The sequence below is a fragment of the Meleagris gallopavo genome, chromosome 14, assembly GCF_000146605.3.
Source record: "Meleagris gallopavo isolate NT-WF06-2002-E0010 breed Aviagen turkey brand Nicholas breeding stock chromosome 14, Turkey_5.1, whole genome shotgun sequence".
NCBI lineage: Eukaryota > Metazoa > Chordata > Aves > Galliformes > Phasianidae > Meleagris > Meleagris gallopavo.
The window spans coordinates 4,102,897-4,106,829 of NC_015024.2; the positions used below are offsets into that span (position 1 = coordinate 4,102,897).

The 3,933-nt window shown below is 40.7% G+C and overlaps 1 long non-coding RNA gene across 1 annotated transcript; it reads left to right on the plus strand.

Annotated features, from left to right (window-relative positions):
* Positions 1 to 12: 12 nt before the first annotated feature.
* Positions 13 to 3,757, plus strand: LOC104913134. The gene is made up of 3 exons (XR_004161282.1): positions 13 to 414; positions 2,792 to 2,888; positions 3,637 to 3,757. It is a non-coding gene; the product is annotated as an uncharacterized LOC104913134 (long non-coding RNA).
* Positions 3,758 to 3,933: the final 176 nt, after the last annotated feature.

A 3,933-nucleotide genomic window follows, 5' to 3' on the forward strand; every position in this document is an offset into this window, starting at 1 on the left:
TATTTTATTACATTTTAGGCTCTGTTTTTGCAATGGCTGTGCTATACTGGGCTTAGTCTTCTGCAGATTGCTTTCAGCCTGTGCTGAGGGTGTTATTATGAGACCTGAGTTTGCTGTAAACTATTAAATGTTTTGGAGGAAACCTCAAATTAGAGAAGTGGAGAAAGGAGTGATGTCTGTGGCTTTAGATCCAGGATGACAAGATCTGCTATTCTTTGTTTTTTCTACAGAAATGATGGTGTTTCCCTGGGAAAATTGTTGGGGAAGATTAAGTTTGAATACACTTGGGAAATTTGCTGCAATCAAGAGGCTGAAGGATGAGCACCAGTGGGCAGGCCATGTACTGAGGTGAATCTAGAACTGGACTGGTGCTCAGAAGACTGTGGTTATAATCCTGGTAGCCACAATACAGAGGTAAGTTAAGTTGTACTTACCCAGTTTTGCTGGCTCTCTGAAACTTACTCCTCCACCAACATTAAAGTTCAGATAATTGAGTCTCTTTCAAGGCCCTGCAGAAAAATATCTTATGTGTATTAAATATCACTATTGGTGTGCAGCACTACCCTTGTGAGCCTCCCAGCACCTCTCCCACAGGAGCAGAGCATATACTCCATTGAGCATTTGTTTGCAGCAGCACTCCCCTGTGTACCTGTACAGATGGTGTTGTTGCCTTGTGTGGTGTCAGGAGAGCACCAAGTGAAACTGGGACAGCTTTGCCTGAAGAACAAGGCAGCTGCTGTGAAGCTACACGTAACTGTAGTTTAAAAATAAGCAATTAAAGTACCTACCTTGAATGTCTTATCTCCAAGAAAAAGCACTTGAGCTAGTTGTGCATCAGAGAGGGGCAGAATGTTCCCATTACTGGAGAGGTTAAAAAGTCTGTTATTAGATTGGTCTGTTTTCTGATGTGGGCCTTTAAGGGATAAAGTGTGCTTCAACACATAGCACAGTCCAGCTTTGCAATAACTTTGCTATGGAAAGAGATGGGGACATCCTTAAGATGCTATGTGTAATGTATACTTGGATCTGTATCTATGCCAGATGAAATGGAAGCTTCTGTGTATCAGGAAGATGCAGACAAGTTTCCTTTTTCACTGTTCCTCAAGAAAGATCTAAAGATAGTGGTGAATATTCTTAGCCATGCAACAGTGTGCCAGCTCTGGTGAGCAAAGCTCTTACACAGCATTTAAAATACACCTCATCCTTTTTGCCAGGATCACATTAAGCAACACTGCATATTGGTATGGTGTTTGGATACTGGAGACATCTTCATTCACGTGGCCATTGTGGGTCATGTGTTTTATAATGTAAGCAGTTGTTACCATGTGTGCAGTGGGTTCTAACCTGGATGTTGCCAAAAGGCTTCTGAGCGAGCCTGAAAAACAGTTTTGCATCTTTTCTCTTTTGACTGATTTGGCTTCCTAGGAACAATTGGATTTGTTCCCATTCTTAGCAGTCCCCCCACACCCTTCTGTGAGCATTCAGCCCAGCTGCAATGGCAGTCCAGCTGCTGCTTGTGAAGCAGCTTCTGAACTGGTGATTACAGCTCCAAGTACAGTGATGAACTGGTTACAATTTTGTGTTTTGTGCATGTGCCAGTTTTAAAGTCTAGCAGTTCAGTTACACTGTGTAGTAGCATAGCTGCTTTATGAGCAGCTGAGCAGTTGCAGCAGATCCCTGCTGAGCTCTCTGCAGCAGTGGCAGGAGTCTCTTCAGCCATCTGACTCCAATATGCCTGCATTCAGCACAAACCATGGAGGTATCAACACTTGAGCTTGGTACTGTTTTTAAACTCCATTTGCTGCTTCACTTGTTCATAGTTTTAAAAGAAATAATAAACGTTTTGATAGGTCCTTTCTGCCCTACTGGGTAAGCACAATCTGCTGGATAGGCTCAGCAATCATTTTCCAGTGACTATGTTAGTACAGGTTTGGCCAGTAAAAGTTATGCACTCCTCTTTTACCATTGTTGTGTCAAGCTATCATTATCAATTTACCCTCTACATTTTATTTGTACATAAAGTTCATCTTCACAGCTAAAGCAGCTTGAGATGCATAGAAATAGTATTCCAGAAAGGTCACTGACCGAACTGTATGGAAAGATCTGAACTCAGTTCCTCACGTCTCTGTTTTGTGAAATGAAAATTCTGGTTTCAATTCAGGGCAGGGCAGCAGCACAGCTGGATACTGCTTTTCATTTTGCTCGCAGAGAAAGATAAGCTATTACAAATTATATAGGACTTGCTTCATATAAAAAACATATATGTACAAACCTGTTTTCTGGGCCGTGGAGCTTTGCTTTTGTGTCAAATTACTACATGCTGCTAATTAGAAAAATAACATGATAAGAAGACAAATTAGTCTGTTTTTCCTTTTGCTGTGTAGAAAATAGAACGCAAGCTACTGACCTGAAAGATAGCAATGCCGCTTGTCCTGTTTCATGTAGTCCCCAAATTGTTGATGTAGGGATGACTTTTTTCCTAAAAGGAAACCAGCTCCCTTCAGAAAGCAGACTGAGAGGCGTATGAGGCTTGTTGTGGTTGGCCTCTCTCCCAAAAACTCTTAAAGCGTGTACTTAGGCTTCTTTCCATGGATATTTAGAGAGGGATGGTTTTTCAGATGTGTTAAACTAAACTAATCGTTCATCATGTGTTCTTAAGCAGTCATCTCCCACTCCCCAAAATAGTCATTTACTTTAACACAGTGTACATCCTTGCAATGGCCTGCTTTGTCTTTCAAGCCATTTAGACATTTCAAACAGAACAGTAACTTTTTATCTTGTTATTTTTAAGGGATCCTTTTGGAAATTTGGTGACATCTCTGCTACATTCAGAGTTGAGAGACCCTTGCCTGATTCAGTGTGATTCATTTGAACTTTCCCCAAATCAGGTACTTGGAACTTTTGCTTTTAAGGTTTAATAGTCTCTGGTCAAATGACTGATCTTCTATTGAAATGTTGCTCATCCAAATCAAGGTCATTGCTGTATCTGCATTTACAATACAGCTGTGGGCTTTAGGAAGTAATTTCCACTCTCTAGATAACACCTGAACTTGAAACAAAACAAAATGAAGGGAAGTGAAGCCATAGGTCTTTTCACAAACAGTACAGAAATGTTTGACTAGCTGCTGTTCTCTAAACTCTTCAGGAGCCGCTGCTGGTGAGCAACATTAGGAACAGGAGCAGCTGCCTCAGCCCTGTAGGGAAAGCAATGCTAGGCAAACAGTCAAGGACCTGATGAGAGGGAATTCTGCCAGCAGTGCATTCAGTGCCCGAGATGTGCCCATGTGTGTATTTTTGCCCATCACTGCAGAGGCAGCACCAGGTTCTCTTTGTAATTGCAAAGAGTATTTCTTGACAAACTCGGTAACTAGGGAGGGATAAAGAAATAGCCCTCTGTCCATTCAAGAATCCCAAATGAGACAAGTTTCCTCAGAAGGAAAAAAACAGGACAGGAACAGTAGTTTGTTTCTGGTTCCAGCTCATGAAGTATAGAAATCAGTTTCCTTTCTTACCAAACAATACAGAAGAGTATGTACACACCTGTGATTTAAGAGCACTTTATTGTTCTTTAAGGCTACTTTTAAGTACAAAAAAAAAAAAAAAAAAGATGGCCTGCCAACCCTTTTTTTTCTCCAGGTGAAACAAGGCCACAAAAGAATGGTATATTACAGATTTACAAACACAGAGAGAATCTTTCAAACTGAACTGTAGTTAACCCTGGCTCTGTGAAGAAACTTCACCACGTCACAATGGTGAGTTCAGTTTTAGGTTCCTTCCACCTCCCCCACCTTGGCTTTCATGGCATTATTGTCTTTAAATATGTTTACAGACATATCACATTAAATCTTTATGCCTAAAATCCTATTTACCATCTCAGATAGTAAATGTAACCTTGAAAACTGCTTAATTATTGAAAAATCTTAGACTTTAAAA